General features: G+C 55.8%; 1 protein-coding gene across 2 annotated transcripts in view; it reads left to right on the top strand.

Annotated features, from left to right (window-relative positions):
* ELL3 (elongation factor for RNA polymerase II 3) overlaps window positions 1-27,747 on the top strand; it is a 275,132-nt gene that overhangs the window by 213,501 nt on the left and 33,884 nt on the right. The gene's annotated exons all lie outside the window — the stretch shown is intronic.

Below are 27,747 nucleotides of genomic sequence, written 5' to 3'. Positions count from 1 at the left end.
AGCAATAATATTTGAGATGATACTATGGTGTTGTCAGATAGTATCATGGAGATTTCTTCTTCGATTGAGTCGATTGGACCGGGGGGTCTGTATATAAGGGGGGCTGTTAGCATGCAGGGGTTAGAGATTGCCAGTTTAACTGTGAGTAACTCACAGGACTTGATGGTTCGTGAAGGGGCTATTCTCATGGCTAAATTAGACTTAATGATTATAGCAATGCCGCCTCCTCTGGCGTCAGCTCTGTCTGCTCTTATGATATTGTAGTTATCAGGGAGCGCAAGTAGGAGGGCTGGGCCTGCAACAGCATGTAACCAAGACTCAGTGATTGCGAGGAAGTCAAGATTGTCAGCCATGATCAAATCTGCTATCTCCGTGGCATGTGCCACTAGTGATCTGGGATTAATTAGTGCACATTGGATATTTGGAATTTTGTCTTTAGATGGTCTGGCTGTAGGTTTATCCTAATTTACTTTAGTGTAAGCACTATGATTAGTCATTTCCCTTCTAGCATTAATGTTAGGGTTATCGATATTCATTGTCTTGTGAGGACTTATTTTAGGTAATGTGTTGGCCTTAAAATAGCCTCGGGACACCAGGTGCTAAAACATGACACGGATCAGCCCACCCACATAAACGTAGGACTACAGTTTCACCGCTGAAACTGTAGTCCTGCTTCTATGTTGGTGGCCTGCTCTGTTTTTTTTATTTTTGAAATCTGGTCACCCTAAACAGACATCCCTCTTCTACTTCTCTGAAAGACCCCCACGGAAGAGTTCCAGAAGCTCGTTCCTTATATACACACAGGCTAATCTAGCTGCCCAAACCAGAATAGCCACATCTCTTAAAGTTGGTCAAATCCGGACTACAAGCGTGATTTGCGTTTCGTGTGAACCCATTCACCCAGGATTATTTGTGAGATGAGTAGGAGGGATCATTGAAGAACACAACGTGTTGTCATCGGCACTGTGAATGATTTCCTTCTGGGGAAGAGTAGGAAAGGCCAGGCATTTTTATTTAATAATTCAATGATGCATGTAATCCATCTGAAGAAAGAGTGGTCTGCTAACCAGACCCTCCCTTTCAACAAACTCCATACCAAAAGCAGAATGTACACTGGTGCCCTGTTGCATGAGTATCCTCCACCGCAGCCCCTGCTGTCTAATGGCACGGAGCAGGTTCAGGGGTCACAGTTGCCTTCAGAGCTGCTGTCACAGCAAAGTCGCTGCAGGGCAAAGGCTGCATTTAAATCTGCACCCCAGACAAACTGTCAACCTGGTGGCAGGATAATCTATAAATACAAGGCATACCTAGATTTCAATATGGCGGCTGGAGGTACACAATTATTAAAAAGCCACATCTAATTTTGAGAATGCCAGTGAGCTCAGACCAGGTGGATTCCAGGCACCAGCCTGTCTGCATTTCAGTGAATGGGGCAAAAGATAGGATGCCTGCCCCTATTGACATTCTGAGAGGCAGTGTTACTCCTCCCTGCCAGGCGTGATGCTGACAACAAGGGATCTCCTGGGAGCGTGGCTTCAAAGAGGCTATTCTATTTGAATTTCAGGGCGCGAGAAGGGTGCAGGGGGGCAAAAGGGGCAGTCGTTGCAGAGCACAAGGGAGAAAAGATTCCTCGATCTTGATTTTCAGTTGGCTACTTGTTTCTTTTATCATTATTATTTATTGAAGGCAGACCTAGCTTCGAGAAGCAACAGAGCGCTTTTCAAAGGTAACAACAGAACAAATATACAGTGAATGGTATGATACAGAGGGGTACAGGGGTGGAGTACAGCTGTATCGAGTGGCAGGGAGCAGAGGGGCAGGCAGTGTCTAGCCGGTCAGATGGCAGGAGGGGAGATGTGATGGCCTAAGTGTTGAGGAGAGACTCCTTGAACAGGTGGGTCTTGAGTTCCTTTCTGAATTGTAGGAGTGTAAGGGCAGGTCTGATGCTGACGGGGAGGAGGTTCTATAGACTTGGGGGGGGTAGATAGAAAATGCTTGTTTTCTGATCCTTTCCTTTTTGCAGCAGCAAATTTCAAGTCTGCACGTGTCCTGGCTTCTGGCGGTGCACTCTCCACCGGAGATGCTGAGTTTCTCTGCGAGGTAGCTCAGTGACTTAAGGGCGACTGCCTTATAGATGATGTAGCAAGACTTGAAGGTGATTTGTGCGTGCATCGGGAGCCAGTGAAGGTCGATGAGGGGACCAGTGCTTGAACGGTGGATCGAATGCTGTCCAGAGGGAGGGAAGGCTTGACTTTCCACAGGAGGGAGAGCTGATACCAAGTTGTCTGAGTTTTCTTAGCTGTGTGTGTCTTGAAGGAAAGGGTTTGTTGACGTGGAACCCGAGGGACTTGGCGCAGAAGGTGAGCTCGGGTGTGAATCCCTCAGAGTTCATGGTTGATAGCCAGGTCTGTATGTCTGGGTGTTCGGTGTTGTTGGTGAGGAGTAGGAATTCGGTCTTGCAGGATTCCTTCCCGTTTATTGCCCTTCTCAACAGCAAAGCACTCTGGGTGTGATGTAACAAGGCACAAGTCACTGGTTATCTTAACAAGGATTGCTTCTAAGCAATCCCGTATGGCGTTTTTTGCCTTTGTAAGGCATGGTCTCCCCGTTTTCCTTTGAAATCATTTTGGACCTTCAAGACTAAAAGATTAGTCAATTTGGACCTCTTTTGGGAGAGTTGATATTTTCCAAAGTCCTCAGCCAGTGTCAGTGCTCCAAGGCAGAGGCAAACTCTGCGCTCTACCTACCCCCAGGGCACATTCGGAGTGACCTGCTGTTGCGGCAAGAACTGCCTCTCTGCCAGGACCTCACTTGGAAGGATCCCTGCAGGTGGTTGCTAGTCTTCCCCAGGTTGGGAGAATGAGAACAAGTTTTCATAGTGTCCCCGAGCCCCTGGATTGGGGCCTGCAGCCACTACAGAAGCAAAGTACCTGGTCTCCAGTGTCGAACCACATCAAACCATCATCTACTCTGTTTGTATGCGTTCAAACCAACAGGATCGGTCTTACTGCCTTTGGCACTTCTTTGAAACTCGCACTGCTGTTGCTGCTCCTCGAACCAATGTGTTGCTACACCTGTTGAGCATGTTGATTGCCCCGAACAAGAACCTCACTGCTGCGGAAATCTTTGAACCGCCATGTCTCAAAAAGCACCACGGACCTCCAGCTTCTTGCCCCTCGACCCCTGCTTGTTTGCTGACCTGACCCGGTTGGTCCCATCGAATGGTTCATCGAACTGCATGTCAAACCCAACTTGACATCAGATCCCCATCGGGATCAGCGTGAAGCGCTGAATCCGTGGTGGTTGGACCTGCACGCACAGCGATGTGGTCCAGCGTAAATCGCTGCATCCTCGCCTGGTTGGACCTGCACGCACAGTGATGTGGGTCAGCATGAATCGCATCCGCGTCTGGTTGGACCTGCACGCACAATGATGTGGGTCAGTGGGAATGCCTGCACGCACAATGATGTGGGTCAGTGGGAATCACTGCATCCGTGTCTGGTTGGACCTGCACGCACAGTGATGTGGGTCAGCGGGAATCGCTGCATCCGTGTCTGGTTGGACCTGCACGCACAGTGATGTGGTTCAGCGGGAATCGCAGCATCCGCGTCTGGTTGGACCTGCACGCACAGTGATGTGGTCCAGCGTGAATCGCTGCATCCTCGCCTGGTTGGACCTGCACGCACAGTGATGTGGGTCAGCGTGAATCGCTGCATCCGCGTCTGGTTGGACCTGCACGCACAGTGATGTGGGTCAGCGTGAATCGCTGCATCCGCGTCTGGTTGGACCTGCACGCACAGTGATGTGGGTCAGCGGGAATCGCTGCATCCGCGTCTGGTTGGACCTGCATGCACAGTGATGTGGGTCAGCGGGAATCGCTGCATCTGCACATGGTTGGACCTGCACGCACAGGGATGAGAAGCCTGGACCGGCGCAGTTTATCCACCAATAACTGAATATGGTGCAGTTAGAAGGCCCCGCCCTCCTGGTGCATGTGTTGGAACCTTAGACACTGCTTACGCCCCCTTTTGCACCAGAGTGCTGTATCATTGCTTTCTGTATTACTCTCTCTTCCATTACACGGATGGATTTCGTCCACGGAGGTCTCGCTAAACGGGTCGGGGGCTTGTCCATTTGCCATGGCTAACACACACACACACCACACACCACACACCACACACACCACACACACCACACACCACACACCACACACAACACACACACCCTCCCGCCCCCCACAAACGCGCACCTACCCCCTTGCAGTGGCAGCCCTGCTGTAATACATGTCCCTCACGTGTTCTTTGGAAAGGGGCGTTCTGCAGGCGTCGGAGCTCGTGGAGCTGATAAACAAGCTCCTGGCTTCTGTGCTCTGCTCCCGGCGAGCTGTGCCCTGCCAGGAGACCCCCCAGGCGGGTGACGAGGGAGCATTTTTTCACAGTGCAGTATTTCTGTGCACACAGGTCTCTTGGCGCTGCATGCCATCTGCTGCCTCCTGTGAGTGTAATGGGCCGCGCTTCTCCAGGTGAAGGCAACGCCTCCACCCAGCGGCGGTGCCAGGGGCGGGCATGCACCTCTGGCATCGGTGAATATCCTGTTTGCAACATGGGCTTGTGTGGCTGCGCCCGATTCAGCAGAGGTGCCCTGCATGGACATGGAGCGATGAAGTGCATGCTGTGTTAGGTTCCTGGGATGCACACTGCACTGCATGGTCCCCGGGCGAGGGCACGATAGCATCGTGGCTCTGCTGGTCCGAGCCTTCGGGCACCACCCATGTCTGTTTCTGGGCGCTCTGTGTTGAGGGCGTAGAGGCATGCATGCCTTAGTGGTGGCGTGGGCCAGTGCTGCTAGGGGGCATTGGCCCGGGGGTGCTATGCACGCGGGTTACGCAGCACTGGCTTGATTTTAGGGCCAATGAACACATGCATGACGGCTCTCTGAAAACTGGCCCCATGTCAGGACATGCGTGTGCTGTTCTTCTGAAAGGTGGGGATGAGGGGTGCGTGTGTTTTTTTGCCACATAGTGCATGTGATGGGCAGCACAATAAGCTGGTAGAGAAAGCGATGGACCAAGGCGGCCTCAATTGGCACCGTGGTGTCTGGGTGCCAGCCACCGCGAGGCCTTGAGGCCTCGTACTCGGGCATGAAGTTCTCACCTGCCGCCTTGCAGACCCCGTCTTCTAGGAAAGAGGTGGGTGCATGGACAGCAGTGCTAGGGGGGGCTGGCTTAGAGGTCAGGCACAATGCAAGGACTGAAGCCACGGGGGAAAAGGGCAGAATGTGCCCCAGGGGCCGGGGCAGCGCAGGGGCCGGATGTTCTGTTGCATTGCAGGTACTGCCCTGAGCAGAGGAACGCAAGGTTGTTGTGTGTGTTGGACTTTAAGCAGTGATGAGTGTTACAGAGACACCTTCCCTGGCAGCGCCTACCAGGCGAAGAGATGCAGAAGAGGGCGGTGACGCGCTTTACACTACACCTTGCTTCGATGGGGCCCCTTCACACTACACCAGGCTTCCATGGAGCGCCTTCACACTACACCAGGCTCCCACGGGGCACCGTCACACTACACCAGGCTCCCATGGGGCACCTTCACACTACACCAGGCTCCCATGGGGCACCTTCACACTACACCAGGCTTCCATGGAGTGCCTTCACACTACACCAGGCTTACATGGAGCCCCTTCACACTACACCAGGCTTCAATGAGGCACTGTCACACTACACCAAGCTCCCATGGGGCACCTTCACACTACACCAGGCTTCCATGGAGTGCCTTCACACTACACCAGGCTTCCATGGAGCCCCTTCACACTACACCAGGCTTCAATGAGGCACTGTCACACTACACCAAGCTCCCATGGGGCACCTTCACACTACACCAGGCTCCCATGGGGCACCTTCACACTACACCAGGCTCCCATGGGGCACCTTCACACTACACCAGGCTTCCATGGAGCGCCTTCACACTACACCAGGCTTCCATGGAGCGCCTTCACACTACACCAGGCTTCCATGGAGGGCCTTCACACTACACCAGGCTTCCACGGCGCACCATCACACTACACCAGGCTCCCATGGGGCACCTTCACACTACACCAGGCTTCCATGGAGCGCCTTCACACTACACCAGGCTCCCATGGGGCACCTTCACACTGCACCAGGCTCCCATGGGGCACCTTCACACTACACCAGGCTTCCATGGAGTGCCTTCACACTACACCAGGCTTCCATGGAGCCCCTTCACACTACACCAGGCCTCAATGAGGCACTGTCACACTACACCAGGCTCCCATGGGGCACCTTCACACTACACCAGGCTCCCATGGGGCACCTTCACACTACACCAGGCTCCCATGGGGCGCCTTCACACTACACCAGGCTTCCATGGAGCGCCTTCATACTACACCAGGCTCCCATGGGGCGCCTTCACACTACACCAGGCTCCCATGGGGCACCTTCACATTACACCAGGCTTCCAGGGAGCGCCTTCACACTACACCAGGCTTCCATGGGACCCCTTCACACTACACCAGGCTCCCATGGAGCGCCTTCACACTACACCAGGCTCGCATGGGGCACCTTCACACTACACCAGGCTTCCATGGGGCCCCTTCACACTACACCAGGCTTCCATGGGGCCCCTTCACACTACACCAGGCTTCCATGATGCACTGTCACACTACACCAGGCTCCCATGGGGCACCTTCACACTACACCTGGCTTCCATGGGGCCCCTTCACACTACACCAGGCTTCCATGGAGCGCCTTCGCACTACACCACGCTTCCATGGAGCGCCTTCACACTACACGAGGCTCCCATGGGGCATCTTCACACTACACCAGGCTTCCATGGCGCCCCTTCACTCTACACCAGGCTTCCATGGGGCCCCTTCACACTACACCAGGCTTCCATGGGGCCCCTTCACACTACACCTGGCTTCTATGGGGCCCCTTCACACTACACCAGGCTCCATTGGGGCACCTTCACACTACACCAGGCTCCAATGGGGCGCCTTCACACTAAACCATGCTTCCATGAGGCCCCTTCACACTACACCAGGCTTCCATGCAACACTGTCACACTACACCAGGCTTCCATGCGGCACAGTCACACTACACCATGCTTCCAAGGAGCGTCTTCACACTACACCAGGCTTCCATGGAGCGCTTCACACTACACCAGGCTTCCATGGAGCGCATTCACACTACACCAGGCTTCCATGGAGCGCCTTCACACTACACCAGGCTTCCATGGGGCCCCTTCACACTACACCAGGCTTCCATGGGGCCCCTTCACACTACACCAGGCTTCCATGGAGCGCCTTCACACTACACCAGGCTCCCATGGGGCACCTTCACACTACACCAGGCTTCCATGCAACACTGTCACACTACACCAGGCTTCCATGGAGCACCTTCACACTACACCAGGCTTCCATGCAACACTGTCACGCTACACCAGGCTTCTGTGCAGCACCGTCACACTATACCAGGCTTCCATGTAGCACCGTCACACTACACCAGGCTTCCATGGAGCGCCTTCACACTCCACCAGGCTTCCATGGGCACCTTCACACTCCACCAGGCTTCCATGGAGCGCCTTCACACTACACCAGGCTTCCATGCAACACTGTCACACTACACCAGGCTTCCATGGAGCACCTTCACACTACACCAGGCTTCCATGCAACACTGTCACGCTACACCAGGTTTCCATGGAGCACCTTCACACTACACCAGGTTTCCATGGGGCACCTTCACACTACACTGGGCTTCCATGGGACGCCTTCACACTACACCAGGCTCCCATGGGGCACCTTCACACTACACCAGGCTTCCATGCGGCACCGTCACACTACACCAGGCTTCTGTGCAGCACCGTCACACTATACCAGGCTTCCATGGAGCGCCTTCACACTACACCATGCGTCCATGAGGCACTGTCAAACTACACCAGGCTTCCATGTAGCACCGTCACACTACACCAGGCTTCCATGGAGCGCATTCACACTCCACCAGGCTTCCATGGAGCGCCTTCACACTCCACCAGGCTTCCATGGAGCGCCTTCACACTACACCAGGCTTCCATGCAACACTGTCACACTACACCAGGCTTCCATGGAGAAAATTCACACTACACCAGGCTTCCATGCAACACTGTCACGCTACACCAGGCTTCCATGGAGCACCTTCACACTACACCAGGTTTCCATGGGACACCTTCACACTACACTGGGCTTCCATGGGACGCCTTCACACTACATCAGGCTTCCATGGGGCACTGTCACACTACACCAAGCTTCCATGGGGCACCTTCACACTACACCAGGCTTCCATGGCGCCCCTTCACATTACACCAGGCTTCTATGGGGCCCCTTCACACTACACCAGGCTTCCATGGGGCCCCTTCACACTACACCAGGCTTCTATGTGGCCCCTTCACACTACACCAGGCTCCATTGGGGCACCTTCACACTACACCATGCTTCCATGAGGCCCCTTCACACTACACCAGGCTTCCATGGGGCCCCTTCACACTACACCAGGCTTCTATGTGGCCCCTTCACACTACACCAGGCTCCATTGGGGCGCCTTCACACTACACCATGCTTCCATGAGGCCCCTTCACACTACACCAGGCTTCCATGCAACACTGTCACACTACACCAGGCTTCCATGCGGCACAGTCACACTACACTAGGCTTCTAAGGAGCATCTTCACACTACACCAGGCTTCCATGGGGCCCCTTCACACTACACCAGGCTTCCATGGGGCACTGTAACACTACACCAGGCTTCCATGCGGCACTGTCACACTACACCAGGCTTCCATCGAGCACCTTCACACTACACCAGGCTTCCATGGAGTGCCTTCACACTACACCAGGCTTCCATGGGGCGCCTTCACACTACACCAGGCTTCCATGGGGCACCTTCACACTACACCAGGCTTCCATGGGGCGCCTTCACACTACACCGGGCTTCCATGGAGCGCCTTCACACTACACCAGGCTCCCATGGGGCACCTTCACACTACACCAGGCTTCCATGCAGCACCGTCACACTACACCAGGCTTCCGTGCAGCACTGTCACACTATACCAGGCTTCCATGGAGCGCCTTCACAATACACCATGCGTCCATGAGTCACTGTCAAACTACACCAGGCTTCCATTTAGCACCGTCACACTACACCAGGCTTCCATGGAGCGCCTTCACACTACACCAGGCTTCCATGGAGCGCCTTCACACTACACCAGGCTTCCATGCAACACTGTCAGACTAGACCAGGCTTCCATGCAACACTGTCACACTACACCAGGCTTCCATAGAGCACCTTCACACTACACCAGGCTTCCATGCAACACTGTCACACTACACCAGGCTTCCATGGAGTGCCTTCACACTACACCAGGCTTCCATGCAACACTGTCACACTACACTGGGCTTCCATGCAACACTGTCACACTACACCAGGCTTCCATGGAGCACCTTCACACGACACCAGGTTTCCATGGGGCACCTTCACACTACACTAGGCTTCCATGGGACGCCTTCACACTACACCAGGCTTCCATGGGGCACCGTCACACTACACCAAGCTTCCATGGGGCACCGTCACACTACACCAGGCTTCCATGGGGCACCTTCACACTACACCAGGCTTCCATGGAGCACCTTCACACTACACCAGGCTTCCATGCAACACTGTCACACTACACCAGGCTTCCATTGAGCGCCTTCACACTACACCAGGCTTCCATGCAACACTGTCAAACTACACCAGGCTTCCATGCAACACTGTCACTCTACACCAGGCTTCCATGCAACACTGTCACACTACACCAGGCTTCCATGCAACACTGTCACACTACACCAGGCTTCCATGCAACACTGTCACACTACACCATGCTTCCATGAGGCACTTTCACACTACACCAGGCTTCCATGCAGCACCGTCACACTACACCAAGCTTCCATGGAATGCCTTCACACTACACCAGGCTTCCATGAGGCACAGTCACACTACACCAGGCTTCCATACAGCACCGTCACACTACACCAGGCTTCCATGGAATGCCTTCACACTACACCAGGCTTCCATGAGGCACAGTCACACTACACCAGGCTTCCACGGAGCGCCTTCACACGACACCAGGCTTCCATGCAATACTGTCACACTACACCAGGCTTCCATGCAACACTGTCACACTACACCAGGCTTCCATGGAGCACCTTCACACTACACCAGGCTTCCATGCAACACTGTCACACTACACCAGGCTTCCATGCAACACTGTCACTCTACACCAGGCTTCCATGCAACACTGTCACACTACACCAGGCTTCCATGCAACACTGTCACACTACACCAGGCTTCCATGGAGCACCTTCACACTACACCAGGCTTCCATGCAACACTGTCAAACTACACCAGGCTTCCATGCAACACTGTCACTCTACACCAGGCTTCCATGCAACACTGTCACACTACACCAGGCTTCCATGCAGCACCGTCACACTACACCAAGCTTCCATGGAATGCCTTCACACTACACCAGGCTTCCATGAGGCACAGTCACACTACACCAGGCTTCCATATAGCACCGTCACACTACACCAGGCTTCCATGGAATGCCTTCACACTACACCAGGCTTCCATGAGGCACAGTCACACTACACCAGGCTTCCATGGAGTGCCTTCACACTACACCAGGCTTCCATGCAGCACTGTCACACTACACTGGGCTTCCATGTAACACTGTCACACTACACCAGGCTTCCATGGAGCACCTTCACACGACACCAGGTTTCCATGGGGCACCTTCACACTACACTAGGCTTCCATGGGACGCCTTCACACTACACCAGGCTTCCATGGGGCACCGTCACACTACACCAATCTTCCATGAGGCACCGTCACACTACACCAGGCTTCCATGGGGCACCTTCACACTACACCAGGCTTCCATGGAGCGCCTTCACACTAAACCAGGCTTCCATGCAACACTGTCACACTACACCAGGCTTCCATGGAGCGCCTTCACACTAAACCAGGCTTCCATGCAACACTGTCACACTACACCAGGCTTCCATGCAACTCTGTCACACTACACCAGGCTTCCATGCAACACTGTCACATTACACCAGGCTTCCATGGAGCACCTTCACACTACACCAGGTTTCCATGGGGCACGTCATACTACACCAGGCTTCCATGCAGCACCGTCACACTACACCAGGCTTCCATGGAATGCCTTCACACTACACCAGGCTTCCATGAGGCACAGTCACACTACACCAGGCTTCCATACAGCACCGTCACACTACACCAGGCTTCCATGGAATGCCTTCACACTACACCAGGCTTCCATGAGGCACAGTCACACTACACCAGGCTTCCATGCAGCACTGTCACACTACACCAGGCTTCCATGGACCGCCTTCACACTATACCATGCTTCCATGAGGCACTGTCACACTACACCAGGCTTCCATGGAGCGCCTTCACACTACACCAGGCTTCCATGGGGTACCGTCGCACTAAACCAGGCTTCCATGGGGCGCCTTCACACTACACCAGGCTTCCATGAGGCACTGTCACACTACGCCAGGCTTCCATGGAGCGCCTTCACACTACACCAGGCTTCCATGGGGTACCGTCGCACTACACCAGGCTTCCATGGAGCCCCTTGACACTACACCGGGCTTCCATGGGGCACCGTCGCACTACACCAGGCTTCCATGGGGCGCCTTCACACTACACCAGGCTTCCATGAGGCACTGTCACACTACGCCAGGCTTCCATGGAGCGCCTTCACACTACACCAGGCTTCCATGGGGTACCGTCGCACTACATCAGGCTTCCATGGGGTACCGTCGCACTACATCAGGCTTCCATGGAGCGCCTTCACACTACACCAGGCTTCCATGGAGCGCCTTCTGTTAAGACGGATTTGTGAACTCTGTCCTGGTGGCGCAGAAGTTCAGAAGGCCAACCTAATTACTTGGAACAGGGTAACCTCTGGACGAGCCAGACCAATAAAGGTAGCGATCGCGGCGGTCAAGACTAGGTCTCAAGAGGGGTGAGGGTGACTGAAAGCCTGCAATGAGCACACAAAACAAGGACACTGACAAACTACTCCAAACAGGTGTTATATTAAAAATATATACACATTTATTCCAAGGCCTTTAAAACAATGACCGTAGCGAGAAAATCACAATATCACGATAGTAAACCAACACATACCATATCAACACAATATATATACAAATACGACAGTCTCAAGCGTTAGATGCACGAAATGTGTAGTCCACCTAAAAGGGAGGGAAAACAGGCAGTGCGAAATAATGCTTAGACCCAGTTCCCCTTCAGAGGGACCTAACTAGATGGAAGTCCGAGCCCTGCGAAGAGTGGAGCCTTGTGCTCAAAAGTACCTGCACGCGCTGGTGCCAACGGGCAAAAGGAGAAGCTCTTCGAGGGAAATCAGGCAGTTCAGTTTAATGCACAAAAGAAGAAGAACAAGTTCCGCGACTCAAGCGCAGCCTCCACAGTGGGCAGAAGCAGAGTGCGAGTACGGAAAAGGGTGCTGTTTTGACACAGCGGGGAAAAGCAATGGGCTCCTGCAGGAGGGCAACCAGATCCTAGCTATGCTACTCACCGGTCCCCGATGCAAGCAGACCCAGGCTTCTCCGCGTCTGTTTCAGTCGCTGGCAGGTTCAGAAGAGCAGGGAGCGTCTCGTCGTCGTGTTGAGTAAAGGACGTCCCAATCGAAGAAACCCGCACAGTTTGTTACCACAGCAGGGCAACAGAGCGGCCGTGTGTATCGGAGCCAAATGTACACTGCTCACTTCAGACCTGGGAACGCCAAGTGTACAAAGCGTGTGAGAGTGACAACGACTCGAAATACTACACAACCTGGCAGCGTTTACAGAGCAAGACTCCCGTGTAAGCTGGTCAGTCAGCTAGTTGGCCCAGAGACGCTTCCGAAGGCTTACTGGCAGGAGATGGTGAAGATGCCGAGAATAGCTGTTCCCGCTATTCCAAGGGTCGAAGTACCAGTACAGGTCTTCTGGTTCGATCAAAGGTGAAAAGGGTTTCACAAGGTGACAGCAGTGCAGAGGAGAAGTCCTTCAGCGGGTCACCAGCGATTCCTCGGTCCAGCCTCTTGGTTGCAGGATACTTGGCTCCTGTATTCCTTCGTTCGTGAGAACTCAGGAGATCGACATGGTAGTGGTGTTTCCAGCCCCCTCTTATCCACGGTTCCCTACGCGCCAAAATGGAGGGGACCCAATGGGAGATCCGCTCATCAACACTCACACCATTCGTGGACCAATCACGGACCACGGTGGTCCCAGCTATTCACACCACCCTAGACTCTCTGGCACCCAGGATGTGTATTGGGACCAGACATCCCAGCCCACATCCTGGAGGCACACACAAGACATGTAGAAGCCCGCGAAAGCATCCGTGTTTCGCGGGAAAGTACATGCCCAAATAAGGAAGGCCCCGGGTCGGCTCGACCTGGGGAAGGTGAAGGGAGCAAGACGGTCAGCGGACAGGACAAAGGAGCCTCGTGGTTTGGCCATTTTGGGAGCCAGGCCACCATTTTGGGTTAAGCGCGAGAAACACGCTTAGAACGCCAAAAGGAGCTCAAAACACAAGAAACGATCGCTGCCACCATTCCCGTCCCTGAATCACTTGCACCGATCAGTTACAATCCTAAACGAGTATCTAGGGCCTGTAGAAGGCTAGAGGCCCAAGAGAGCTGTAACTTAGCTTACAGTGCCCTCTTGTGTCATGTTGCACGAAAGCTGCAACATGATAAAAGAAACTACGGGAAACAGCGTTCCCCGGTACTGACTGTCTTAAGGGCATGTCAGTTTCCCTGTAAGAAAGGAGCGAAAGCCCAGAGGAGTGCGGCAGAAGGCTGCACTTCTCTGGCAAAGTCGAGAACAAGGTGAAAAACAACAGCAAAAAGTTTAGGGGTTGCCACATGGAAGAAAAATTACCTACAATTATGAAATATTTCCTAACACCTTCACACTACACCGGGCTTCCATGGGGCCCCTTGACACTACACCGGGCTTCCATGGGGCACCTTCACACTACACCAGGCTTCCATGGGGCCCCTTCACACTACACCAGGCTTCCATGGGGCCCCTTCACACTACACCAGGCTTCCATGGGGCCCCTTCACACTACACCAGGCTTCCAAGGGGCACCTTCACACTACACTAGGCTTCCATGGGGCCCCTTCACACTACACCAGGCTTCCATGGAGCGCCTTCACACTACACCAGGCTTCCATGGGGCCCCTTCACACTACACCAGGCTCCCATTAGGGAACGCAACCCCACAATGCCACATGTTCAGCCCGAACAGACAGTCCTTTTACTGTTGCAGAAAATACACGATGAGGCAAAGTGCCGAGGCAAGGCTGGCATTATTTATGTCATATCTTTCTGTGAGACCGCAGGTATCAGCAAGCGGTGGGTTGGTATGCAGCTATGTGAGTCATGTGATGGCCCTGCCAGTTTTGTTGTAAAGTCTACAACTGCTGCCTCTGGTGGACACTGCAAAAAGTGTCCCACGACGCCCAGGAGATCACTTTGTGGCTGTGAACCACGTCACGCAATCCAAGAAGTGGTTGGGGGCCCACGATGTTCTGTTTTATGAGGGAAAATGCCATTATGGTTAATCTCTCCCTCGTGTTGGTGACAGATGTGCTGTTTGTACTCTGTCTGGCGCCCCCTGTTGGTAGCACCTTGGAATGTTCTTGCACTGGTCATGGTAGCAGTAGGCCATGAACAGGGCGCCCGGTAGACTCCTGCCGTTCAAGGCAAGTCCAGTGTTATTCAACCTCAGGGATGAAGCGCGGTACCTCTATGCGAGAAATAAATAATTATTATCATCAATATGGCAGAAGCCCAGGACTGGTGCTCACGCACGTAGTCGAAATGTGCGCGTCAGAGTAGCCGCGCTGGACCCCAAAATCAAGCAATAGCCCCAGATGGGGGTGTTGGCAGCAGCCTGACAATATTGATACCAGGTTCCAGAAAATATTTTAAAAAGGGGTACAGGTGGTGCGGGCCACTCTGCCACGTAGCTGTATGCTGACTGAGGGGCCGGCCAAGGGTTCGGATAGCTGCTGCTTGGTTTAACCCGAGACTGGCAGCACCCAGGCCGGAGCTGTGCTTAACCTCCCTGCAACTGGTTATCTTTAGCTGTAGCTTTAGAAAGTGACACCCCTGGGGTCCCTCGCTACTCTAAACCTGCACCCCGTACCCCCGGCCCGCGTGCATGAAAGTGATGGACTGGTGTGTGCCCGTGCCACCCACTGTTCTCTGGGCACTGGGAGCGTGCCAGGGGAAGATTCCACTGTTGCCAAAAGCCGGTACGGTTTAAGGGCCTGGGACTAGTCGGGACAGACTCCTGGCAGTGTCTGAACAGTGCATCTTAGATGGCGCACTGCCAAGGCTTCCTAAAGTCCCCAAACCAGCTGCTGGAAGCCAAGGCACCCTGCTTTCCTGGCCGAAGCCTTTCACGTCCATCTGATTTCTCTTGTATTCACGGTAACTTTAGGACTTTAGGCTTCAGGAAAAAAAAGAATGCCTTGGCTTGTATCCCTCTCATTTTCTGCCTTAATTGTGGCTTCAACCCCCCCCCCCCCCCCCCGCATCCCCTTAACTAAATAGTTGCAGCGAAGATCACCCTCGCAGGCCTGGAGAGAGGAGAGGGTGATGATCGCGGCAAAGGGATGCCTGGCGGGGTTTGGCGCCACAATTAAGGAGTAAAAGGAGAGGCGGGACGCGGCCCTTCCCTAAGCCATGTGTGCCCGTTCACTCGGACTGCCCCCCCCCCCTGATCTCACACCCTGCTTAAAGCACCGAGCCCAGGTCTAACATGCAAGGCCGGCCGGTGTCAGAATCCCCAGTCTAGGGGGGGCTTGCAGGGAAGGCCACTGCAGTAGAGGGGTGTTGCTAGGTCTGGAAAAGATCCGGGGCTTGGCTAATATCAGGACTGTAGCGCCTGGGGGCTAGCTGAGCTTCTATCCAGCACTGCAACCAAAAGACCCGGGGCTATACCCCCCCCTCGGCCACCACCTAGACACATTTTAGCTACTCCTATTATTACGTTTGTATCTGATGTCAGGAAGGGTACCCAGGCCAGCAGGACTGTGCAGAGGTGAAGGGAAGGGATGGCATGGAAGGGGCACCGTGAAGGATGATGGGCTGCAGCCGGGTTCAGAGCGGTGGGTACACGCGGGTTTGGGGGATTGGTGGCGGCGATGCAGATAGGATTAAAAAAGGTTAGCCTGAGAAAACGTCACAAAATGAACAAGCTGACATTTGAGAGGTTTCACACCCAACAGCTTCTTAATCTTTGCACCCTACCCGCCCTGCATGATCAGTGTCATAATCACTGCTGCCATCCTCCTACACAGGGGGGGTATGCAGGCTGGCAGGGCTGGAGGCAGACTATTGGGGGCGGAGGGGGGGCTGTTTTTATGGGGGATTCAGCTTCTCCCCATATTTAAGCATCAAGACCAAACCAGCCATAAATCTTGGGCTTCCATACCGCACTCTGAAAATACCACTGCGGTATCGAGCATCGGCACACGGAGAAAGGATAAAGGGGAGGGGTCTAAATCGTGTCCTGAACTGTCTAAAGCTAGTAAATTCAATAAGGTTGCGGGTGGCGCTTATCCGAAGACATTTTAATAAAAACAATTGGTTGAAATCCTACATTTTGCAGCAAAAAGGCCAGGAAAGTTGGTTAACATGGCATAACATGTACATGGGCTGCTGCCGGGCCACACATGACACCCTGCAAAGGACGCCAGGTCCCAACAGTAAGTACCTAGGAGCATTTTGCATGATGCTGGCTGCCCCACAAAAACCGAAAAACATGAACCCTATCACACACACACACACATATATATGCCAGCATTGCCCTGTTTTCAAGCAGCACCTGCCCATCTCGGATCATGCGCTCTACCTCCCCTTTCATGCTGGTTTTGGCCAAATAAAATAATGAGGCGGGTTTCAACAATACATGCTGCCATTGCCACAGTAAAACATACTGCCCAAAGAAAACAGGGGATCAGTCGCAACAATCTATGGCCAGGCTGCGCCCCAAACCATATCCTGCAGCCTGTCTCAATATATGCCCGCCTGGCAGCCGCTCTGCGACCTGTCGCTTGGTGTCCACGAGCTTCGCCTGTACCCTAACATAGCTTTATTGCTTCTTGGGCCTGCAAGACAGAAATGGTTTAATATTTCACTCTTGGCATATTCTGAAACTAGAGCTCTCCCTACACCCAGGGAATGCCCTTTGCGATAAGGCTTCTGCTTATAGTCGCCCTTTAACAAAGGCACATATGGTCCTGTTATGCACAATGCACACGACATTTGCAGATCAAGCAATCGGCTATTACACTTGGTGGGGAGGGAGATGGGGGAAGACCAGCCTACATGTGTTGGTTCTATGGCAAAATCCTGCACGTTGAAGGCTGCATCCAAAAAAGACTGCTTTTTAGGCCGATTTGGAGTGGCCTTCTGCGTTTGAGAAAGACTAAAGACCACTGCCCTGAAATCGCTCTCCCACACGCCTTCTGCCTCTTCTCTCGCGTTGGTGGAAATTTCTCCTTTTTGGCAGGTCTCGATCCCTCAATCCTATTTCTTAACTCCCTGCCCCTTTCCTGCCTTGCACACACACTACCTGCTCTTTGTGCCTGCCTCCTTCCGGCCCGCTCAGGACAAGGTTGTCAGCCCCTGCTCACACTTGTGTTCAGCATGGGCCGGGCTCGGCCTCTGCGTATTCCGGCCCGCTGAGGGCAAGCTTCTCAGCTCCTGCACACCCTCGTGTTCAGCATGGGCCGGGCTCGGCCTCTGCGTATTCCGGCCCGCTGAGGACAAGCTTCTCAGCTCCTGCACACCCTCATGTTCAGCGTGGGCCAGGCTCGGCCTCTGCGTATTCCAGCCCGCTGAGGGCAAGCTTCTCAGCTCCTGCACACCCTCGTGTTCAGCATGGGCCGGGCTCGGCCTCTGCGTATTCCGGCCCGCTGAGGACAAGCTTGTCAGCTCCTGCACACCCTCATGTTCAGCGTGGGCCAGGCTCGGCCTCTGCGTATTCCAGCCCGCTGAGGGCAAGCTTCTCAGCTCCTGCACACACTCATGTTCCGCGTGGGCCAGGCTCGGCCTCTACGTATTCCAGCCCGCTGAGGGCAAGCTTCTCAGCTCCTGCACACCCTCGTGTTCAGCATGGGCCGGGCTCGGCCTCTGCGTATTCCGGCCCGCTGAGGACAAGCTTGTCAGCTCCTGCACACCCTCATGTTCAGCGTGGGCCAGGCTCGGCCTCTGCGTATTCCAGCCCGCTGAGGGCAAGCTTGTCAGCCCTGCGCACACTCGTGTTCAGTGTGGCCCGGGCTCGGCCTCTGCGTATTCCGGCCCGCTGAGGACAAGCTTGTCAGCTCCTGCACACCCTCATGTTCAGCGTGGGCCAGGCTCGGCCTCTGCGTATTCCAGCCCGCTGAGGACAAGCTTCTCAGCTCCTGCACACCCTCATGTTCAGCGTGGGCCAGGCTCGGCCTCTGCGTATTCCAGCCCGCTGAGGGCAAGCTTCTCAGCTCCTGCACACCCTCGTGTTCAGCATGGGCCGGGCTCGGCCTCTGCGTATTCTGGCCCGCTGAGGACAAGCTTGTCAGCTCCTGCACACCCTCATGTTCAGCGTGGGCCAGGCTCGGCCTCTGCGTATTCCAGCCCGCTGAGGGCAAGCTTCTCAGCTCCTGCACACACTCATGTTCCGCGTGGGCCAGGCTCGGCCTCTACGTATTCCAGCCCGCTGAGGGCAAGCTTCTCAGCTCCTGCACACCCTCGTGTTCAGCATGGGCCGGGCTCGGCCTCTGCGTATTCCGGCCCGCTGAGGACAAGCTTGTCAGCTCCTGCACACCCTCATGTTCAGCGTGGGCCAGGCTCGGCCTCTGCGTATTCCAGCCCGCTGAGGGCAAGCTTCTCAGCTCCTGCACACACTCATGTTCCGCGTGGGCCAGGCTCGGCCTCTACGTATTCCAGCCCGCTGAGGGCAAGCTTCTCAGCTCCTGCACACCCTCGTGTTCAGCATGGGCCGGGCTCGGCCTCTGCGTATTCCGGCCCGCTGAGGACAAGCTTGTCAGCTCCTGCACACCCTCATGTTCAGCGTGGGCCAGGCTCGGCCTCTGCGTATTCCAGCCCGCTGAGGGCAAGCTTGTCAGCCCTGCGCACACTCGTGTTCAGTGTGGCCCGGGCTCGGCCTCTGCGTATTCCGGCCCGCTGAGGGCAAGCGTGTCAGCCCTGCGCACACTCATGTTCAGTGTGGCCCGGGCTCGGCCTCTGCGTATTCCGGCCCGCTGAGGGCAAGCGTGTCAGCCCTGCGCACACTCGTGTTCAGCGTGGGACAAGCTTGTCAGACTGCATACCGATTTTTGCCATCTCTGCTGCCCAATGAAGGTGCTTTGCTGGAAATAAGTACAGTTTGGGAAAAATAAGTGCTTGGCTGCCCCTAGAAACCACCCTATTGAAGTGAATCCCACTTAAAATACTACTACAATGCAATAATGTCTGTAATTTACAACTGTACCCACGCTCACTGTTCCCATGTAACCTCGGGACTTTAGCTATGGCTGTAACCATGTCTCCATTTGTTCTCGTGATACTCACCTATGCCAAGTAAACTTTCTTGTAACAGCGCCACGATACCTGAGGGCAGCTGTGCGCTTTAAAAATGCAACTAATTAAAATAAAATAGTCCAGGGGGCGACCAGGACACCAGAAGGCCTACACAGAGAACCCAGACTGCCCAACATGTCCTGCTCCTCTCCACAGGGGAGCCAGTGCCGGACCCACGGCCTCAGTCTTTACCCCGCTGCTACCACAAGGGCATAAGGGTATCCCAGGTCGCTAGTTCGAGACGTGTGGTGCGTTAGTCTTTTTCATGTGTTTCTTTGTCCCACAGCTCTCCCCGTTTGTAAAGATCAAGTACATATCATTTTGGTTCCCCGCCCTTTGTGGGTCTATTAGGCCCTGTACTTTGTGGAGCTGGGAAGAAAAGCTGCAGACTTCAGGCTGAGGCCTTGCTGTCCTGGCCTCTCTTGCTCACCACTGCAGAGACATCCAGAGTGCGCACAGCCTTGCACACCGAGTCCTTGTTCACCACTGCAGACGCCCATAGTGCGCACAGCCTTGCACACCGAGTCCTTGCTCACCACTGCAGAGACGTCCAGAGTGCACAGAGTCCTTGCACACCACTGCAGAGACGTCCAGAGTGCACACAGCCTTGCACACAGAGTCTTTGCTGACCACTGCAGAGACGTCCAGAGTGCACACAGCCATGCACACCGAGTCCTTGCTCACCACTGCAGAGACGCCCAGAGTGCACACAGCCTTGCACACCGAGTCCTTGCTCACCACTGCAGTGACGTCCAGAGTGCACAGAGTCCTTGCACACCACTGCAGAGACGCCCAGAGTGCGCACAGCCTTGCACACAGAGTCCTTGCTCACCACTGCAGAGACGCCCAGAGTGCGCACAGCCTTGCACAGAGTCCTTGCTCACCACTGCAGAGACGTCCAGAGTGCGCACAGCCTTGCACAAAGAGTCCTTGCTCACCACTGCAGAGACGTCCAGAGTGCGCACAGCCTTGCACACCGAGTCCTTGCTCACCACTGCAGAGACGCCCAGAGTGCGCACAGCCTTGCACACAGTGTCCTTGCTCACCACTGCAGAGACGTCCAGAGTGCACACAGCCTTGCACACAGAGTCTTTGCTGACCACTGCAGAGACGTCCAGAGTGCACACAGCCTTGCACACCGAGTCCTTGCTCACCACTGCAGAGACGCCCAGAGTGCACACAGCCTTGCACACCGAGTCCTTGCTCACCACTGCAGTGACGTCCAGAGTGCACAGAGTCCTTGCACACCACTGCGGAGACGTCCAGAGTGCATATAGCCTTGTACAGAGTCCTTGCTCACCACTGCCGAGACGCCCAGAGTGTGCACAGCCTTGCACACAGAGTCCTTGCTCACCACTGCAGAGACGCCCAGAGTGCGCACAGCCTTGCACAGAGTCCTTGCTCACCACTGCAGAGACGTCCAGAGTGCGCACAGCCTTGCACACAGAGTCCTTGCTCACCACTGCAGACGTCCAGAGTGCGCACAGCCTTGCACACAGAGTCCTTGCTCACCACTGCAGAGACGTCCAGAGTGCGCACAGCCTTGCACACCGAGTCCTTGCTCACCACTGCAGAGACGCCCAGAGTGCGCACAGCCTTGCACACAGTGTCCTTGCTCACCACTGCAGAGACGTCCAGAGTGCACAGAGTCCTTGCACACCACTGCAGAGACGTCCAGAGTGCGCACAGCCTTGCGCACCGAGTCCTTGCTCACCACTGCAGAGACGTCCAGAGTGCACAGAGTCCTTGCACACCACTGCAGAGACGTCCAGAGTGCACACAGCCTTGCACACAGAGTCCTTGCTCACCACTGCAGAGACGTCCAGAGTGCGCACAGCCTTGCACACAGAGTCCTTGCTCACCACTGCAGAGACGCCCAGAGTGCGCACAGCCTTGCACACAGAGTCCTTGCTCACCACTGCAGAGATGCCCAGAGTGCGTACAGCCTTACACACCGAGTCCTTGCTCACCACTGCAGAGACGCCCAGAGTGCGCACAGCCTTGCACACCGAGTCCTTGCTCACCACTGCAGAGACGCCCAGAGTGCGCACAGCCTTGCACACCGAGTCCTTGCTCACCACTGCAGAGACGCCCAGAGTGCGCACAGCCTTGCACACCGAGTCCTTGCTCACCACTGCAGAGACGCCCAGAGTGCGCACAGCCTTGCACACCGAGTCCTTGCTCACCACTGCAGAGACGCCCAGAGTGCGCAAAGCCTTGCACACAGAGTCCTTGCTGCCCACTGCAGAGACGTCCAGAGTGCGCACAGCCTTGCACACCGAGTCCTTGCTCACCACTGCAGAGACGCCCAGAGTGCGCACAGCCTTGCACACAGTGTCCTTGCTCACCACTGCAGAGACGTCCAGAGTGCACAGAGTCCTTGCACACCACTGCAGAGACGTCCAGAGTGCGCACAGCCTTGCGCACCGAGTCCTTGCTCACCACTGCAGAGACGTCCAGAGTGCACAGAGTCCTTGCACACCACTGCAGAGACGCCCAGAGTGCGCACAGCCTTGCACACCGAGTCCTTGCTCACCACTGCAGAGACGTCCAGAGTGCACAGAGTCCTTGCACACCACTGCAGAGACGCCCAGAGTGCGCACAGCCTTGCACACCGAGTCCTTGCTCACCACTGCAGAGACGCCCAGAGTGTGCACAGCCTTGCGCACCGAGTCCTTGCTCACCACTGCAGAGACGTCCAGAGTGCACAGAGTCCTTGCACACCACTGCAGAGACGTCCAGAGTGCACACAGCCTTGCACACAGAGTCCTTGCTCACCACTGCAGAGACGTCCAGAGTGCGCACAGCCTTGCACACCGAGTCCTTGCTCACCACTGCAGAGATGTCCAGAGTGCACAGAGTCCTTGCTCACCACTGCAGAGACGCCCAGAGTGCGCACAGCCTTTCACACCGAGTCCTTGCTCACCACTGCAGAGACGCCCAGAGTGCGCACAGCCTTGCACACCGAGTCCTTGCTCACCACTGCAGAGACGCCCAGAGTGCACAGAGTCCTTGCTCACCACTGCAGAGACGTCCAGAGTGCGCACAGCCTTGCACATTGTCCTTGCTCACCACTGCAGAGACGTCCAGAGTGCACAGAGTCCTTGCTCACCACTGCAGAGACGCCCAGAGTGCACACAGCCTTGTACACAGAGTCCTTGCTCACCACTGCAGAGACGCCCAGAGTGCGCACAGCCTTGCACACCGAGTCCTTGCTCACCACTGCAGAGACGCCCAGAGTGCACACAGCCTTGCACACCGAGTCCTTGCTCACCACTGCAGAGACGCCCAGAGTGCGCAAAGCCTTGCACACAGAGTCCTTGCTGCCCACTGCAGAGACGTCCAGAGTGCGCACAGCCTTGCACACCGAGTCCTTGCTCACCACTGCAGAGACGCCCAGAGTGCGCACAGCCTTGCACACAGTGTCCTTGCTCACCACTGCAGAGACGTCCAGAGTGCACAGAGTCCTTGCACACCACTGCAGAGACGCCCAGAGTGCGCACAGCCTTGCGCACCGAGTCCTTGCTCACCACTGCAGAGACGTCCAGAGTGCACAGAGTCCTTGCACACCACTGCAGAGACGTCCAGAGTGCACACAGCCTTGCACACAGAGTCCTTGCTCACCACTGCAGAGACGTCCAGAGTGCGCACAGCCTTGCACACCGAGTCCTTGCTCACCACTGCAGAGACGTCCAGAGTGCACAGAGTCCTTGCTCACCACTGCAGAGACGCCCAGAGTGCGCACAGCCTTGTACACAGAGTCCTTGCTCACCACTGCAGAGACGCCCAGAGTGCGCACAGCCTTGCACACCGCGTCCTTGCTCACCACTGCAGAGACGCCCAGAGTGCGCACAGCCTTGCACACCGAGTCCTTGCTCACCACTGCAGAGACGCCCAGAGTGCGCACAGCCTTGCACACCGAGTCCTTGCTCACCACTGCAGAGACGCCCAGAGTGCGCACAGCCTTGCACACCGAGTCCTTGCTCACCACTGCAGAGACGCCCAGAGTGCGCACAGCCTTGCACATCGAGTCCTTGCTCACCACTGCAGAGACGCCCAGAGTGCGCACAGCCTTGCACACCGCGTCCTTGCTCACCACTGCAGAGAGGCCCAGAGTGCGCACAGCCTTGCACACCGAGTCCTTGCTCACCACTGCAGAGACGCCCAGAGTGCGCACAGCCTTGCACACCGAGTCCTTGCTCACCACTGCAGAGACGCCCAGAGTGCGCACAGCCTTGCACATCGAGTCCTTGCTCACCACTGCAGAGACGCCCAGAGTGCGCACAGCCTTGCACACCGCGTCCTTGCTCACCACTTCAGAGACGCCCAGAGTGCGCACAGCCTTGCACACCGAGTCCTTGCTCACCACTGCAGAGACGCCCAGAGTGCGCACAGCCTTGCACACCGAGTCCTTGCTCACCACTGCAGAGACGCCCAGAGTGCGCACAGCCTTGCACATCGAGTCCTTGCTCACCACTGCAGAGACGCCCAGAGTGCGCACAGCCTTGCACACAGAGTCATGTCTGTTTACCCGCCTGGTTCTAGGCCTCATCAAAACGAGTCGTGGCTGATGACGCTAGAGAAGCGGCTCTGTGTGGATGGTGCTCCCCATAACTACCTTTTTACCGCCCACCGCCCACCCCCACTATCAAAGTTGCACGTCAACATATTTCGTGGGAGACACATTTTAGCGGCAGACCTCTAAGCGATCTCAATCCATCGTCTGGGCTATCTCTGAAGTGCAGCAGTGTCCATAAAGTGCTGGGGCTGTCCATGAAGTGCAGCAGTGTCTATGACGTGCAGCAGTGTCTATGAAGTGCTGGGGCTGTCCGTGAAGTGCTGGGGCTGTCCATGAAGTGCTGGGGCTGTCCATGAAGTGCTGAGGTGTCAAGGTAGCGCTGGGGGGGGTCCATGAAGTGCTGGGGGGGTCCATGAAGTGCTGGGGGGTCCATGAAGTGCTGGGGGGGTCCATGAAGTGCTGGGAGCGGGGGTCCATTTAGTGCTGGGGTGTCCATGTAGTGCAGGGGGGGGGGGTCCATGTAGTGCTGGGGTGTCCATGACGGGCTGGGGGTCTATGAAGTGCTGGGGGTGTCCATGTAGTGATGGGGGGGTCCATGAAGTGCTGGGGGGTCCATGAAGTGCTGGGGCGGGGGTTCATGAAGTGCTGGGGGTGTCCATGAAGTGTTGGGGGTGTCCATGTAGTGCTGGGGGCGGGGGTCCATGTAGTGCTGGGGGCGGGGGTCCATGTAGTGCTGGGGTGTCCATGAAGTGCTGGGGGTGTCCATGAAGTGCTGGGGGTGTCCATGAAGTGCTGGGGGCGGGGGTCCATGAAGTGCTGGGGTGTCCATGTAGTGCTGGGAGGGTCCATGTAGTGCTGGGGGTGTCCATGTATTGGTGGGGGGATCCATGTAGTACCGGGATGTTCATGAAGTGCAGAGGTGTCCATGTAGTGCTGGGGGAGGGGGGGGTCCATGAAGTGCTGGGGGCATCCATGAAGTGCTGGAGTGTCCCTGAAGTGCTGGGGTGGCCCTGAAGTGCTGGGGGGGGGGGTCCATGTAGTTCTGGGGGCAGGGGTCCATGAAGTGCTGGGGGTGTCCATGTAGTGATGGAGGGATCCGTGCAGTGCTGGGGTGTCCATGTAGTGCTGGGGGGGGGGGGGTCCATGTAGTGCTGGGGTTGTCCATGTAGTGATGGAGGGATCCGTGTAGTGCTGGGGGTGTCCATGTAGTGATGGAGGGATCCGTGTAGTACTGGGATGTTCATGTAGTGCTGGGGCGTCCATGAAGTGCTGGGGGGGGGGTCCATGAAGTGCTGGGGTGTCCATGAAGTGCTGGGGTGTCCATGTAGTGATGGGGGGGATCCATGTAGTGATGGGGGGTGTCCATGGAGTGCTGGGGTGTCCCTGAAGTGCTGGGGGTGTCCATGTAGTGATGGGGGGGATCCATGAAGTGCTGGGGGGGTCCCTGAAGTGCTGGGGGTGTGCATGGAGTGCTGGGGGTGTCCATGTAGTGATGGGGGGCATCCATGGAGTGCTGGGGCGTCCATGAAGTGCTAGGGGTGTCCATGAAGTGCTAGGGGTGTCCATGGAGTGCTGGGGGTGTCCCTGAAGTGCTGGGGGTGTCCATGTAGTGATGGGGGTGTCCATGGAGTGCTGGGGGTGTCCCTGAAGTGCTGGGGGTGTCCATGTAGTGATGGGGGTGTCCATGGAGTGCTGGGGGTGTCCCTGAAGTGCTGGGGGTGTCCATGGAGTGCTGGGGGTGTCCCTGAAGTGCTGGGGGTGTGCATGGAGTGCTGGGGGTGTCCATGTAGTGATGGGGGGGGATCCATGAAGTGCTGGGGGGGGGGTCCCTGAAGTGCTGGGGGTGTGCATGGAGTGCTGGGGGTGTCCATGTAGTGATGGGGGGCATCCATGGAGTGCTGGGGCGTCCATGAAGTGCTAGGGGTGTCCATGAAGTGCTAGGGGTGTCCATGGAGTGCTGGGGGTGTCCCTGAAGTGCTGGGGGTGTCCATGTAGTGATGGGGGTGTCCATGGAGTGCTGGGGGTGTCCCTGAAGTGCTGGGGGTGTCCCTGAAGTGCTGGGGGTGTCCATGTAGTGCTGGGGGTGTCCATGTAGTGATGGGGGTGTCCATGGAGTGCTGGGGGTGTCCATGGAGTGCTGGGGGTGTCCCTGAAGTGCTGGGGGTGTGCATGGAGTGCTGGGGGTGTCCATGTAGTGATGGGGGGCATCCATGGAGTGCTGGGGCGTCCATGGAGTGCTGGGGGTGTCCCTGAAGTGCTGGGGGTGTCCATGGAGTGCTGGGGGTGTCCCTGAAGTGCTGGGGGTGTCCCTGGAGTGCTGGGGGTGTCCATGTAGTGATGGGGGGGATCCATGAAGTGCTGGGGGGGGGGTCCCTGAAGTGCTGGGGGTGTGCATGGAGTGCTGGGGGTGTCCATGTAGTGATGGGGGGCGTCCATGGAGTGCTGGGGCGTCCATGAAGTGCTAGGGGTGTCCATGAAGTGCTAGGGGTGTCCATGGAGTGCTGGGGGTGTCCCTGAAGTGCTGGGGGTGTCCATGTAGTGATGGGGGTGTCCATGGAGTGCTGGGGGTGTCCCTGAAGTGCTGGGGGTGTCCATGTAGTGCTGGGGGTGTCCCTGGAGTGCTGGGGGTGTCCCTGAAGTGATGGGGGTGTCCATGGAGTGCTGGGGGTGTCCCTGAAGTGCTGGGGGTGTGCATGGAGTGCTGGGGGTGTCCATGGAGTGCTGGGGCGTCCATGAAGTCTCAGCTGGCTACTCTGCTGCGTTTACCACCAGAAATGCATTTGCTCTCCCCGAGCTCCCTTGACCCCGTTGTCTAAAGATACTGCTTAAACTACCCGCTTAAACTACCCGCCCTTCCTACTTTTAAGAGCCTATGAAGGTAACAGGCTTCTGCTGGGGTTGGGAGGCCCCGTGCAATTTAAAGGCACATGTCCAGGTACATGTGTAATACAGTTTTTAAACAGATGCTGTTTTTAACTGTGAATAAAATGCCAGCCCCGGCAGCAGCCTGTCGTGTTTATATGCAGGTTCAAAGCTGGAGACCACTCAGGAATGTCTTGGGGCTCTAGTCACAGCCAGGACATGTCTTCTGCGTGGGGAAACAGCTTGTAAATGTGGTTTAATGAAACAGAAAACGTTAGAAGGCATTGCATGGCGATATACCAAAATCACCAAAAAAGGCCTTTGCACTGGGGAGGAAAACCCATGGCAGTTCTTTTGTTGATGTATCTTGAGGGCCAGTTCGGCCAGGGCCTTGCCCACGGCACATGGTGGCAACAGTTACACTATGGAAGAAATGCCCTTGATAATAGGGGCGTGCAGGGCTGGAGTTCTAGGAGAGCCTCTGTTTGATGTGGTCCTGTTGGGTTAGCATGCAACCAGAGAGGGTTTGCAGAGACTGCATGCACTGATCATGCGGTGCACGTCTGTGCATGCTTCCTGCTCTCCTAGTGTCTCACGTAACACTGTTGTGGTGCCTCCACTCTCTGTCGGGGTGAGTAAATGTCTGTGATTTTGTGTTCCGA

Source organism: Ambystoma mexicanum, chromosome 11, assembly GCF_040938575.1.
Source record: "Ambystoma mexicanum isolate Mex_15411 chromosome 11, UKY_AmexF1_1, whole genome shotgun sequence".
Classification (NCBI taxonomy): Eukaryota; Metazoa; Chordata; class Amphibia; order Caudata; family Ambystomatidae; genus Ambystoma; species Ambystoma mexicanum.
Note: the sequence above shows the minus strand (reverse complement) of the source record. Positions and strands in the feature narration are given on the sequence as shown.